Source organism: Crocodylus porosus, unplaced genomic scaffold, assembly GCF_001723895.1.
Source record: "Crocodylus porosus isolate Cpor-Errol unplaced genomic scaffold, CroPor_comp1, whole genome shotgun sequence".
NCBI lineage: Eukaryota > Metazoa > Chordata > Crocodylia > Crocodylidae > Crocodylus > Crocodylus porosus.
The window spans coordinates 61562021-61577511 of record NW_017728886.1 but is presented as its reverse complement, the minus strand read 5'-3'; positions in this window follow the sequence as shown (position 1 = coordinate 61577511).

The window sequence follows — 15491 nt, the reverse complement described above, 5'->3', positions numbered from 1 at the left end:
ACCAGGGAATGAGCTCTCCTTTATTACTATTGTACAGCAAGTGTACATTATATATGTGCTTTAGGTATTCTCTAAAGAGTTTTTGCCTATAGAAGCATTTTTCCAGCAATAAAACCATTTCAAACTGTCAATTTGTAAAGTTCCTGTGATAGTTCAATAGATTGGAGATGGGCATTGGGGTGCACAGCAGATAGACTGAAGAGACGATGATGAAAATGTTTGTTCTTCTTCCTTTTGTTATCTTTGGACTGGAATTTATTAGCAAATATTATTGTTTATTTGTGTAGTCTCCCTCAGCATCTTCAGAATGGGTTACCTACTAGCCAAATGAATAAAAAGCATGATGGGAGTCTAACACGTGTGGTAGGAATATAGAGGTAAAAGTGTGAACGACAGCCATGTGGATCACAGAACCAGTGCAGTGATGCACAGCGCATATTTGGATGTTTGGGGGTTTTCAATATCCCCAAGAGATCAGGATTAGGGGAGATGGGTTAGAAAACAACATTAATTATGCAGATAAGTCTTACTCAAATTTACAACTGAGTTTAGCCTCCAAGTAACCAGCTTTGATGATTAAATAATTTCATAAATTCAGTGATAGACTCCTAAAGCAAACTCTTATGCTGCACTTAATAAAACTTCTTCCCCATCCAGCAATTTCCTTCTCCTTTGTTCTGTTACTTGCTTCATAGATCTCAGCTTCTGGGAACTTGTTCAGAGATTCCACTCACTCCTTCATTCCAGGATCATCCTAAATAATTGTTTCTGAATGGGAATAAAATGCCACAAAATTAAAAAATACAAGACACTTCTAGCAAGATGAAATATTTTGCCACCCAGTAATATGGTAGTGATGTTCCTGTGTTCTAGATATAACAACAGAATTTAGTTTTTTTATGGCAGGCAGTAACACAGAAAACTGTAGAAAGTGTTTGAAACTAACAGGCACCCAGACTTTACATTATATGCTGTATGCTTTAAAGAATGGAATTATGAAATAGCAGGACTGTGGCTTAATTTATATATACCACAAGAGGGCATGGTGGGCTCTGGAAACAGAGCATGGCTGCTTTCATTGCCTCGTCTTATTTTTCCTTAGGTCTCCTTTTTCTACTTCAGCAGCATCCTAAAACTGCAAAAGCAAAACTTGGAGGCAGAGCAAATGCCACTCAAAAAGCAAATGCATACTGGACACCTTTTTAAAACGTTAAAATGTTACCTGACCTGTCCCCAGCTTTTAAACATGAATTCTTACCAACTGAATTGAGCTGCCACCTTCTGCCAGTCCCTGAGAGTGCCAGGTCAGTTACCTGAAAAAAGTGTCCTAGACAATGTTTCTGACCATTCTGATTTTGAAAGCCTAGTCTACTCTCCCTTTAATGGATTATCCAGACTGTAGCAGGGATCTGTACCTTACAGGCACAAGAGAACACGCTCAGTCAAATGGATATTTTCTGTCTGTAACTATTAGGATCTTCATTCTCTTTTCACTTTCCTCTAGGTAAGAAGTGAAGCGAATTGTGCAGTCATTGGTTCTGTCCAGTAAATCTTTCTCTCAGGTTCTTCCTGCTACCTTGCAATTTAAAATAAGAAAAGTAATTTTGTCCTATGCTGTGTCATGCATGCCCTCTGCACATATGAATGATAAATAGAAGCTGGAAAAGAAGCTGAAGAAAGAGGTAAAGTGGAGTAAAATACGGAGTTGGTAGAGGAAAGAGAACTTGAATTGCCCTTTTATTGCTAAGCTTGCTGCTGACAGGTAATTCAAATACAAGAGCAAGAGGACCCAGTCAGAAAGCCAATTTTGCCAGTGATGTTTGAAAGTACAGAGCGTCTGGAAGGCAACTTCAGAATTCACTACTTTCTTTCTTTGCAAAGACGCTCTGGGGCATACATCCCAGGCTGTGAAAGAGGCTGTGAGTCTCTTTCACTTATGCTAGCAGAAACTGGTAAAGAACTGCCAAAAGGCAGCCAAGGGACAGGAAAAGTGACTTGGCAAATGTTTAATGCAAACCTCAGTTGATTTCCTGGATTATTCCCTATAGCCAAAATGAGGTCCTATACCTCTGATAATTTCTTAACTGTCCCTGCAGTCACAAAAATTGCCTATCACGCTTGTCACAGAGGACAGTTATCTAGTCACTGTCATCAAATTACTTAAGTTATTTCCTAGGGTGAAACACCTGCTTCAGAAACCCATCTCCAATTCATTTCTTGGCTTAATAATCAATTTCCCTATCTTGTTTCAGTTTGAAATATCCACACAAACAAGGGCGAAAATGGACTGTTTTGGAGGAAAAGAGGCACTAACTATATTCACCATTCTGTCAAATGTACAAGGGAAATAGATTGAGGGTTTTTTCCTCTAACATCTTAGAGTTATTCTGATGTTAGTGCCCAAATTAGAAAATATTTACACATACATTTAAGTTGCAGATATCTGTAACAGTGGCAAACAGTTGCTTTCAGAGCCAGACCCTGCTTCTGTTGAATTTAACCATAAAAATGACCCTTAAGTTCAACAGAAATTGGACAATAAATGCTCAAACTCTTTAAAAAAATTGTGAAATGAATTGCTGTAACCACTGTAATAATGACTGTGACCAACACAGTACAATAAGAATATAATTCAGGTAATGTTAGACGAATGCAGTCATTTTTTAAATGCTTTCCTTAATGACATGCATGAAAGAACTAGAGATGGAATTTCAGGGAATCATTTTTTAAAGATTTCAACTTACCTTCATTGTACTGGACATGACATAAGTTTCACTATGATTAAAAATTTTAAGGGTACTTAACATGTTGAAATTTACATATGAAGGAGGAAAACTTGCAGGGATAATACGTGAATTATTTTGAAAATTAGTAAACTAGAATTCCTTAGAGGAATTAGAACTGGAACTTAATGATAATTTCATCATACATTTTCATATGTCAGAAAGTAAACTATAATTAGGTGGACTAAGAAATGTTTGCAGAATTATTTCTGTAATATTAAAAACAAAATAAATGAGGCAAGATTGCTACCTATATTTTTTGTGTTTCTGATTCACATTTTATGTATTTTTAATACGGCAAATGTAGGATCTGGAAAGGTTATCGTTGCTTTTATAACAATCAGTGTAGCATAGTAAAACAAAGACTTTTTAGAATATGAATATGCTCTGGGGAAATGCAATAAATCTTAGTGAAAAGAAAAAAAACTTTTTATATATAAATGCGTAAGAGCTTGCTGTGCATTCTGAAAAGGTTGCTTACTGTTAAAGCAGTAATGTATTGTAAATCAACAGTAGGTCCCATAGCACATTACAGAATATTTTATTAAGTTTTCTTACCTGAAGGTAAGAACTTCTATTAAGAATATATGAGAGTGCACTTAGCTACATAACTTGTTTTTCACAGTGCTCCATACATAATGTCTTTTTTTTATTTGCTTCATTAAATGTTGCTGTAATTAATACATTTAATGGGAATCCAGTGGTAACAAATATAATTTTTTACTGTGGTTAAAAAAAATAAGGCTCAGTTACTAGATTTTCCATTAGCAAGTGGTGCTGACTGAACTCCTCAAAATATTTCTTTTGTCAGACCAGAAATCAGCTACTAAAAACAGGTGATATTTTCAAAAATGTAAGGGGAAAGAAATTTTACATAAATAATCCTTAAGGAGAACTTGGTATATATTTAGAAGGAAGCAACACCAAAGGCTATCTTTGAAATAATTCAAGGAAAAAGTTTCCACCCCGATAAGTAGATGCTTACTTAAACACAGGAGTTTGAAGGAGTTGTTAGAAGAAGAAAAAGGTACAGTCTTTAAAAGTCTGACTTCTCTGAGTTTGAAATTAAGCAGTGTGAGACAGGAGAATACAGAAAAATTCTCAACGAGGGCCTGATTTAGCAGCCATCATTCACTGCAACTTGCTTCATTGGCATCATTGTGAATAAGAGTAATGCATTTGGGAGCTAGGTAAAGAATATATATTTCCAGGGTTAGGCATTCAGTGAATCAGGTTTTGTTTTTTGTTTTTTTAAAGTATGGGCTTGTCCAGGGAATGGGACTAGAAGATTTTCACCTTATCTTCCTTTATCATATAGTAATGGCACTTTTTTGAATATTTATTGATTATACAATCAGGAGACATTTCCCAGGCTCTTAGGCTGGGCAAATTAATATATATTTCAGAGAACTGGAGATTATTGTTATAGTATGTAGAACAATCCTAATGAAATCTAACCTCAGTGTTAAGAGATTTGAATGCTTTGTAATGTGAACAAACTTGGCTTCTGCTATGTAGAAACAAAGGATAAATTTCCACAGTTCATCTTTCCTTAGAGATGGCCATTACAGCTTCTGATGAGGATCTGGTTGATCCATTTGCAAGCAAGAAAATTATATCGACTAAAAAGCCTTCAAGATGGGACCTTCCGGTACTAGCAAGAGCAGGAAACTGGCTTAAGATTCCTGGGTCCTGTTTCTCACTTAACCAATGTGGTGTTTAGGGCATATTTGTTAGTCTCCTTATGCCATTGAGAAAATGAGGATAATTGCATTTACCCATTTATCTCACTTGCCTAACTTTACCTACCACTAATGTAAGGCATATAGATATAGATAGATATCTATATCTATCTATCTATATCTATAGATAGATATCTATCTATATCTATCTATCTATATCTATAGATAGATATCTAGATATAGATATATCTATATCTATCTATCTATCTATATCTATATCTATATATATAAAATTGATATCTATATCGATATATATAGCTATAGATATGCCATATAGATATAGATTTATCTATCTATCTATATCTAGATATGGCACATATATGTGCATATCTATATCTATATATGGGCAAAAGTAGTCAGTTTTTTCTCTTACTGTCTCTATTGTATTTTAGTGAAAGTTCAGCAAAGCCACAGATAGGGAATAGAATCAAGTTTAAAATCTCAGTTTCTCCCCCTTGACAGACTTGGGATTTTGCCCAATCCAGAAGGGGCTCCAATACCAGGACTGAGCTATTTTAATTTTTGTTTCACTCCCCTTCAAATGAATTGGCTTTTAAAGCTCTCAGCTTGCTTTTGTAGGTGCTTGAGATTAGCTGAATAGTGTTAGCAAAAGAAAATTCCTTTCTGTGACACCAGTGGGCTCCTATCTCTTATATGACGTTTTAGGAACAGAGCCTTCCTGCCTCATTCCTAAAGCCTTCCGTGATTTCAGGAAGTTGACAAGACAGGGAGGTTCATGCTTGATTTCTGTTTGGATTGAATGGGCTTCTCTTATTCAGATCCAAGAATGAACTCTTACATCAGAGGCCATTTCTGGGTGTCCAGCTGATCCAAACAGTAATGTCTCTAAGGGTTCCCAAGCTCCCTGTACTCAGTTTGGACTTGACTAATGAAACAGTAACATTTTTTAGAAATTCTGCAACATACCATCAGGGCCATGTGTTTAGAATGATACTAGAGTTAGCAAATTGCACAAGAGAACCTTGTACAGCTGTCACTGAGAGGTGTCAGACACCACAGACATGAGGAAATCGCCCCCATGAAGAGATGTCTGAAAGCCTCCTCCAGTGTGTTTAAAAGAACAGTTCTACCCTGAAAAAGTAGCAGCACATAAATGTATGATCTTACGCGGTGGCTTCACTCAGTGTAGCTTCAGAGTCACATCTGCTGACTTTAATGAAAATAAAGTTGAAACTGTTGTCAGCCTCATAGAGCCAACATGCTCAGAGACTGGGACTGAAAATCACTACTAATGAATCAGCACCAGAGTTGCTTGTTGCAGTTTATGGCATTTTGGCCATCCCCACCTTGGAGTGTAGCTACTGTTAGCATAGCTACGTTGCCACTATTAGCACAGCTACAAATTGTGTCCTCATGTACAACTATCCCAGGACTTTCTGTTAATGCTTCCACCTGCAATATAGAAGGTGGCTGACAGAAGCTTTATTATTAACGATGATGACAAACTGCATACAGGTCTTCCTTGTCAACCACTGGGGTTAGGTTCCTGAAAGTTCCCATGGTTGGCAAGGCAAAAGGCTTATGGGAAAAGTAGCAGGAGACAGGCTGATGCACGGCCATGGAAAACAGTGGTTACTGAAAACTGTACACCCTGGTAGCCAGAATGGTATATAGAATATTAAGTATGGATGCTCAAAAACATAGTTGGCAAAACCATTGTTGGTGAGGGGAACCTGTACACACAATGCCATTTTAACAGGATGTCTTCTTACAGGAGAATGACACTTACTGCCCCCATTGTCAGTCACAGGCATCCAGTTGCCATATGTACCACAGCAGTTGAGACAGGCCTCTTAAAAGGGTCTGTCGTAAGGCAGAAGGATAGGAGGGGAAAAGGGCACAGAATACCTATATTATGCAGGCATGTTTATTTTATTAGCTCATGGAATCACTGTGGAAAGAGTAGGGCTGCTATGGACTCACTGGGTCATCAGGCACACAGAATATTTTTAGCAAAACAAGAAACAACAAAAATATATTTCTCTGGAGCTGGCTAGAATGGCTGTTTCACAAAACTCAAGCTTAATTCACAAAACTCAAGCTTGATAGTAGCACTGTGTAGTTATTTGCAAAGACCATGTCGGTAATTGAATCAGATTGGGTTTCAGATATTACATAGGGATATAATTTAAAATTGGACTCATCTGCATGCCGTTTAGTGCACGCTACTAGGACTCCGTTCTAAGGGTGTGCCTGCATGGCATGATGCATTCACGGCTAGCTTAGAGACTTGAACTTTCACACTGCTGCATTAGCATGATGCTTAACTCATGCTTTTTATAGCCAAGCTGAAGATACCCCACTAACCTGGCTATATTGATTCTGGTCCCTGAGCATTGTGGCATATAGACCTACAGGAAGGAAAGTGACCATCTTTTACTGCTTGTCAGGCACCAGTGACTGGTCACAGTACAAATGATTAAAACAACCTATTTTCAAGGGAGGAGAAGAGGACATTTTGAATATTTCTAATCCTGAAATTTCTTTTCAAAATATCGATTTTTTTTTTTTTTTTTTAAGATCAAAGCATGTAAAATGCCACAAATGTATGTACATTTGTTCTGATACAGAACTGTCATATTGAACACATTGAATGGTGGGTGTGGGGGGGTAGAATTACATTGTAACTGATTTTGAAAATTACTGTCAAACATGCATATACACAAAAACTTGCATTTTAACAGAGCTCTGTTGGATAAGAAGACCTTTTTACTAGACTGGAATTAGTTCTTATACCCTACTATGAAGAATCAAAATAATTTGTAAATGTTACAAGAAGTGATGGGGTGAATGAAGTTCAGCCATGCCGAATGCTGTTCTGTGAATCAATAGAATCCAAATGCTCTGGCTTTCCATTAGTCTGATTTTTTTTTTTTTCTTCCCTCTCTCTTTTTTTTTTTTTCCTACCCTCATTGTAACTTTCTCCATGAAAGGTCAAGTATTTTTGTTTCTTTTAACTTGACTTGCTGTCAAGCCAAATGCAGTGCCCTGTAAAAACACCTGCTGACCTGCTGCATAATTTTGCAGTAGGGTGTCAGCATGCTCAGATTCCTGGATCCCCTGCTGAATATACCTCTGTGCTCCTTTCTGCCTGAGTGGCAACTGCCCAGCTTGCTTGTGTCTAAGGCCAATCTTGATTGTTCTCTAAGCAGGTCCTTGGAGATTGGGCTGATCAGGTTCACTAATGGTCAGGCTTCTCTTGGTATTTGCTTACATAACACAATCAGAACATATGTCTTAAATATTTTATCAGCTTTAAAGGGTCGTTTTCATAACATAGCATTGTGTTGCACTGGAGAACAGAGCAGGCTGGAGAGGAAAACTCAACAGTGCACTGCCGTTAAAGGTTTAAGTTCAGGATGAGCATGAATGCTACATCTTACATATTAAGACACACTTTTCCATTGCATACAGGCACCATGTAAAGAGCATAGAAAAAGTAAATTATAATAGTGTAACAGATGGCAAAATTCAGCACATCCCAAACAATCTTCATAGATTTTTCCCCCCTCTCTAATGGCTATAAAGCTTTTAAATTGTTTGACTTTCAAAATTATTTCTCTTTTGTAGGATCTGATTTGCATGTCATTCACTTCTTGGGAGCCAGATTTTTTTCTTAGGATGAGGTGTCAACAAGAAAATGGTCACAGTTCCCCAGTTCTGGGATTGTTTCTGTGCTGACAGGCCAAAGCTAGCCAGTTTTGCTCCTTGCCAGGACCCTGCAAGGAGCTAAACTGGCTAGCCAGGGCTGGCCTACAATTTCTTGGGGCCCCCTGACGCGAAGAAGGCAGGGGATGGCGGCAGCAGCAGGAGGAGGGGGCAACAAATGGCCAGATGCAGGGAGCCCCTTGGCTGTGGGGCTCCCTGTGGCCGCACATTTTTCAAGATAGGATGGGCCATCCCTGTGGCTAGCTGTGGCCTATCAGTGTATGTCTGCCAGCCATGAAAAGTTGAAGTACTCTGGGAACATCTGGCTGCACTGGTGGATAATTGTAATCGTCTCTGAGATCTTTGTTATATTACAATCCTATAATGGAGACATGAGGCTGCTTTTATCCTCTTTTTACTGACTGCACACGAGAATGGAAGCCAAGCCAAAGAGCCTTATACAATGAAACTCATTTGGTGCTACTGCCTAGCTAAGGCTTTTCATGCAGTTTCAGTTGAAATAGTTTAGAAATGATCCCATTGCTGCATTAGCACAATGCCCTCACTTATGCTTTATAGCTATGTTGAGGGCACCCCACTAGCATGGCTATGTTGCTTCAGGTCCCAAAGCATTGTGTCATGTAGGCATACAGAATGGGAAGTGACCATCTTTTTTTCCTTGTCTGTATGGTGTCTGGGACACCAGCGTATGACTTGTCACAATACAAATGATTTAAAAACCTATTTTCAAGGGACAAGAAGAGGACGTTTTGAATATTTCTAATCTTAAAATTTCATTTTAAAATATCAGTTTTTAGTTCCAAGCATGTGAAATGCCACAAATGTATGCGCTCTGTCTGATGCAGACAGAACTGCATCAAATTTCTACCAGGTACCTTTAATCTGATTTAATCTAATGTCATTTAGGCAAATCAGTACAGCGTCTTCATGTTGATCAGATCATCCTATGCAAGACAAACAACATAAGGCTTATTTTTCTAAAATCTTGTATCTCTAAAGCAGTGCTTCTCAACCATTTTGGATTTGAGGCACCCCTCACTGGACTTGAGGCACACCTCCATAACTCTTGTGAACCGAGTGTCACCCAGTTTAAAAAACTATAGATTACGGTGCTTACCTTCTTTCAGAGGGGCTGGGCATTGGGGGATCCTTCAGGCAGGGACAAACCTTAGCCTGTTTACTTACTTAATTTAGCTCCTCACACCTCGCAACACCCTTCAAAGGATCTGGCTGCACCCTGGGGTGCCCTGACACCCTGTTGAGAATCACTGTTCTAAATCTTTAGGGATTTATTGTTCCTCGTTTCTGTACCCTTTTCCAGTTCTCTTCCTTGTAGTAGGGAATCCAAAGTTTTGCATTTAATGCTTCAAGATTTGTCTCCTATCCTTTGTTCTTTACCATAGAGGCTTTGTTTGCATCTGAATTCAGTTCACTTTTCTACATGTTGCTAGATAGAGCACTTCAGCTGTTGGTTTCTATCCATTAACAATCTAGTGTTAGCCTCTGAATCAGCCTTTGACTGATTGAGCTTGTGCTTAGAGTTGGTTTCATCCTCAGCTGTGCCATTGTCAAGGAAAGGGAAGATCTTGGGCTAAGTTTCTTTCTTTTTTTAAAAAAAAAATGATTAGTAACTTTTTTGTTACAACTATTTTGCACAGAGCAACATTGATGGATGAGTTGTAACCTTGGAGAGAATGGGACAGGAACAAACAAAGCGATTGGGTTTTCGGTCTTTGAAGGAAACCATGAATCACTGTCTGTCTAGTCGACATAAATATGTCTTCTTGTACTGTTTTGTCAGGTGTGAATATAACGGCAGGGACAATAAGATAGTCTTGTGATGCATCTTCATGAGAAGCAACTTTAAATAAAGATATCACCATGCTTTTTAGTGTTTTGGACACTGAGCAAGAATGGAGTCCTTCTGTAAGGACAGGGTAAACTGCAGCCTAGCTTTGTTTTGAGGACAATACATAACCTTACTGCCTAAGTAAGAGTTCTGGAAGATCCTGATCCTTGGTTCCTTGGCAGCAGTGTACACTCCCCTTCATAGTGGCCAAACTCTGCAAGCTATAGTGTGACAGGCTCACCATGGTGCAGATAAGGATGGTGTAATACATCTATTTCTAAGAAAGCTAAGAAAGAAACTAAGCTGTGTAGCCTACTTTCAGGAAGATTTTATTCTAGCATGTCAATGAGTGTGGTATCCGAGTTACCTTCCTTATTCCTACACATGGACACAGCAAAACTGTAGGCATTATTTACATTTGAGTGCTTTATTATATTGGAATTGCAGTGATATTATTAACATTTGTACAAATGCACAAAATTTTGTCTCTTCTAACTAGAAAGAGATGTAAAAATCTGACCTAGTTGAACAGTCTTAATGAACTCATTGTCCATTTGTAACAATAAATGTGTTCACAATGCAACAAAAAGCTTAACATAAAATTAAACATATTAAATGCTGTAGCAAGTATTTACACTTATGTACCAAAAAAAAAAAAATCTCTCCTTCCAGTAAGGAAGGTGGTTGCTTTACAGAATAAACAGACAAACAAACACAAAAACTTTGCATACAATACAAACAACCTCAAGCCCAAAACTTAACGTGACAGCACCTTTCTCTTATACAGACTTCCTTAGATGAGGTTTACTCCACACAGTGCTAAAAGCTTCTTTGAAAATCAGTACAGTGACTGCATTTCAGTGAAGCCATCTTTAATGATCATTGCTACCCAGTTTTTAAATTGAGCAATTTATGGAGATGGGAATAAAGCCCATGTATACAGATTGAGAAATAACTGCTTCCCAAATTTTGAAGTCCTTACTTGGGAAAAGTTCTCCTTGATAGTCCATAAGTTTGTCTGAAGAATGGCTACAGATCAAAATCTTGGTGGCAAAATATTTTGCCTTTCAGGCACCATGGTAAAAGTTCTCTGGCAGGGTGCATGTAGCAGGGTCCAGGGAGAAGGGTGGACTCCACCAGCACCAGCCATTTCCCCTCAAATGCCCTTCTCTTCTTGTTTTCCTGCAAGCTCTCTAAAGCTGCAGTTAGTCTTCAGTGTCGGACACAATATCAGAAGACAGATAATCTATCTGTTACTTCAAAGATTTAGCTAAAAATATATTTTTGAGTTCAATAGTCTTTAGATGCAACATGAGGCCAGTGCTGTATTATATGTGGAGGGACTCCAAAACAGTGTCACTTCATGAAACATAACCTAAACAATGTTTAACCTGCATTTGTACAGGGGTTATAGGTTCTGAATCCTAGATCTAAAATGTAGCCAGTCATAATGATCAATTCATTTCTAAAGAAAATCTTGGAAATGTATCAGATTTCCATTTAGAGAATTAATATTTTAGCCCCTAATGACATTTGGCCTTTTGCAATCTTTAAAGTTTACTGTAAAGTAGTTTTGGAAAATATGGAAGACTCTGGGGAAAACACCAAGCACTGATGAGCGATTTTAGCTCTAAACATAAGGCCACTGATAAAACCCAGATAACCACAAGTATTAGGAAGGGATTATGTGTGTATACAAACTTTCTCATCTTCATTTTATGGCGACCATTTCAGGTGGTGATCAAGTTTTTGGTGTAAGTTTTCATTTGACATATTATTGCTTTTGATTTTCCTTTAAGTTTTAGTCTTTTCTTAAGGTGCTGTCCCTAGTTAAGTTGCAAGGTAACATAACATTTCATGGACTTAGGATTCAAACATATTGTATGGCCACTGTTATCCTTGCAGCTTTGTAGCTACTACAGTTGGAAAACAATCAAAAGTGCATTATAATGCACGACAGAGCCAGTCTCCTGACCTATGTTATACAGGACACTTTGGTTCTCAAGATGAGATAGATTATAAGTATAGCTTAGATGCCTCACATGCTTTGCATAATAAAACATTTATATGCCACCATGAAGAGGATGTGAAGTCAAAGTCATGTTGCAGACTGGCTGTACTCAGCTTCTCTTAGCAGTCCTCCTTTTGGGGGTGTGAGAGACAAGTTGTAGATATGCCACCAGTTACAGCATATAAATATATCTGGTGCAAACATTTTACAAGATATTATAAATGATTGAACAAGGGAGAACAAGAAAGAGAAAGTGAGAGCTAAAGTGCAATTTTAAAATAATATAAATAATTGAAATGTAGAAATAGGATACTAATTAGTTGTAACTGGTTTAGTTTTGTAGGCACCATTTAGTTTTTGTCTACAAATTAATCTTTTTTTCCTTCCCCCTTCAATAATTTTCTCTGATATATAATGGAGCTTCAATGGTCTAAAGCTAAGGAACACTGCTTAGTGGATAAGGACAGAAGGGGCAATGGTAAGGCAGTATAGTGCAACTCACTATGAGATATTAGAAGAGAAGCAAGGATAGGGTTAATCTCTATTGAGGATGCATATAATTAGCCTAAAAATGACAGGCTTTCCAGTTCTATGTATCATTTTCCTTTAGCTGATCTGTGCTTTCTAAAATGAGACAGCACACTTTCAAACAGATAGGAAACAATTGTAGGTTTACAACTATTATGTCTGATACAAAAAAGCAGATGCTGCTTTAAAGAAAACATTTAATCCTAAGAATTTCTATACAACAGACCTCAGCAAACCTTTCCATCTTGGATGGACGACTTCTGCTCGAGACCCTGAAAGATTAAGGTACACACACACCTAGAGTAGTTTACTGCAAAACTAATATTGTAACTTAAAAAACAAAACAAAACAGATTCCGTACAAGAATACTGTTCAAATGGAATGTGTTTAAAATAACATTTATTAATAAATACTTTATAAAATTCTATATGAATACTAAATTAATAGATTCCTGTTTAAATTTTGCTTTGGTCCTCTTGAATTTTCATAAATTCACTATATAAGTTTCTTTTTAAAATGTGTTATTAGCTTCTAAAAAAGCACATTCTACCTAAACTAAAAGGCTTTTTAAAAACTAAATATTGTTGCTTAAAAAAATATTAATCCCCCAAAAGTCAGGTTTTAACAACAGTTACAGCTGGTTTGTTAGTTAACACGACAAGATCAGTTAACACACTAAAAGCCATATATACTTGAGGCGCTTACCATTGACTTTCCACTATTCAGAACATGGACTGCATTCATTTAGTTGTATAGCAGGAATTAACTCCAAATAGTATGAAATTTTCTATTAATCATCATCATCACTGTCCTTATAAAACACACCATGATAGCACACAAACTACTTGTCTCCCACAGGCAGTGTTATGAATATGGCTTGTATAAATTGACTTGAGGGGGAAGAAATGTTTGAATCGCAACACAGCACTTTTGGTAAATATTGCAATCATCCGTGGCTGGGATTTCCAACATACTTTCAATGTCACACAGTGAGAGATGTTGTACACAGAAATGTTTAACATTTGGATGCTTCATTTTGAACTACACATGTGACCAGGCTCATCCATATTAACTCCCATCAAAAAATACAGGGGTCATTCTGAAAGCCCACTGGCAGTGACTTTAGATTCAGAGCTGCAACTAGCTGAAGAAAGGCAGGAATAAAACAGGTCGGCATTCAGTAAGTAGCTCATGGAGAACTATAGGTTTTCCTCAAATCAAGTAGTATGGCAAATGGTACCTAAATTAACAATGCTTAAAAACAAGCTGCTTCTGCTGAACAGATGTTGTACGGATCTAGACATAGGGCCTCTTCTTGCAGCCCTCACCCTTAACTTTCATAAGGACTATACAGGGAAGGATTATATGCTAAAGTAAAGGCTGCAGAATCAATCTTCTAAAAATACAAAAGTATTTTATGTGTGGAAGTTAATCTGTTGAAGAATAGGGTGCCTGGTTGGGTTGGTCCTTTTATGTATATACTAATATTAATATGCTGCATGTTGTTTTGGCCTATGAACCTTACATTTAATGTTACAAGAAGCATTAGCAAAAAGCTTTCATCCTTTACTTATTTCCACATCACTAATAATAATTATACCTAAAGGCCAATAGTACAGAGAGGAGACAGTTCATTGTAATTACACATTTAGGCTAAGGTGTAGTTGGCTTGCCTAGTTAGCATTAAAAAAAGAAATAATTGAGCTATATATAATACACATCAGTCAAACTGTCAAGTTGCTGAATTTAACAACACTTGGGCAAGTGGGGTTTTTTGTTGGGTTTTGTGTGTGTGTTTCTCTTTTTTCTTTTTTTTTTCTTTTCTTTTTTACTGTAGAGGCTTTAGTTTTAACAACTAAAAATTACAGTCAAGGAGATTTAACACAAGTAAAACCAAACCTTAATTTTAGTGCACTGTAGCTCAGAGTCTTCTAGTATGAAGATTTTTGTTTTGTTCTTCTACTTTAATGTACTTAAGTACTTTCCATGTGGGTAAAAAAATTGAAGCTAAATTAATACTATGATGGCATTTTGTTTTTTGGATGAATAGTGAGGTTCTAGATATGAAATTTGGACACAGTACATCCTTATATATATTCAACTGAAGATTCTGTTTAAAGCTGTGTATTTGAACAAAGTTTTTTTTGTTTTTTTTGTTTGTTTTTTTTTTAGTAGCCATGATGAAGCAAAACCATTCAGCTATTACAACTGGACTTCAAAAAAATTTATAGATTCAGTATTTAAAACACTTTAAAAGTATATGTTTGTCTAAAATATAATAGAAAATCCTTTACATTTGTATTTTTTCTTAATTTTTTTGGTTCTTAGACTATATAATCAAGTCATGATTTACTCTGTACATGTAAAAAAATCTTTTTTTTTTCAAAAGTATTTGCATAAGTGGTAACAGAACTGTGGAAGAATACTGCTTTTAAATGTTAGTTACCAAGATATCGCTGATTCAGAAATTATGATTCATGATGCTCAGAATTTTGTTCTTCCTCCTGAGCACTATTTGCTACAGTGCCTCATGCTTCATTTTCTTAAGATTTTTTTCTATCGAAAAAAATTCACCCTTTTAAAAATGATTACTTCTTTCAAATAACAGAAACAGCCTTTGAGGACAACAACTCAGAATCAGAACAAAGTATGTTTAGAAGCCAAGTACTTACTACAAATAGCATTAATTAGCCGTTTCATTTTAAAAGATGCAATTGAAAAAAAGTTTGAACATCTGTCACAAAATAAGGACCTAATCTTGCTGCCACAGGAGTGTGAGTGACTGGTGCCTCCTGAATCTGGCAGAGCACCCACAGAAGCCGCCAATGGTGGTGGCCCCGTTTGGGGGTGGGGGGAGGGGCACCAGCCCTACCGAAAGCATCAGTGTT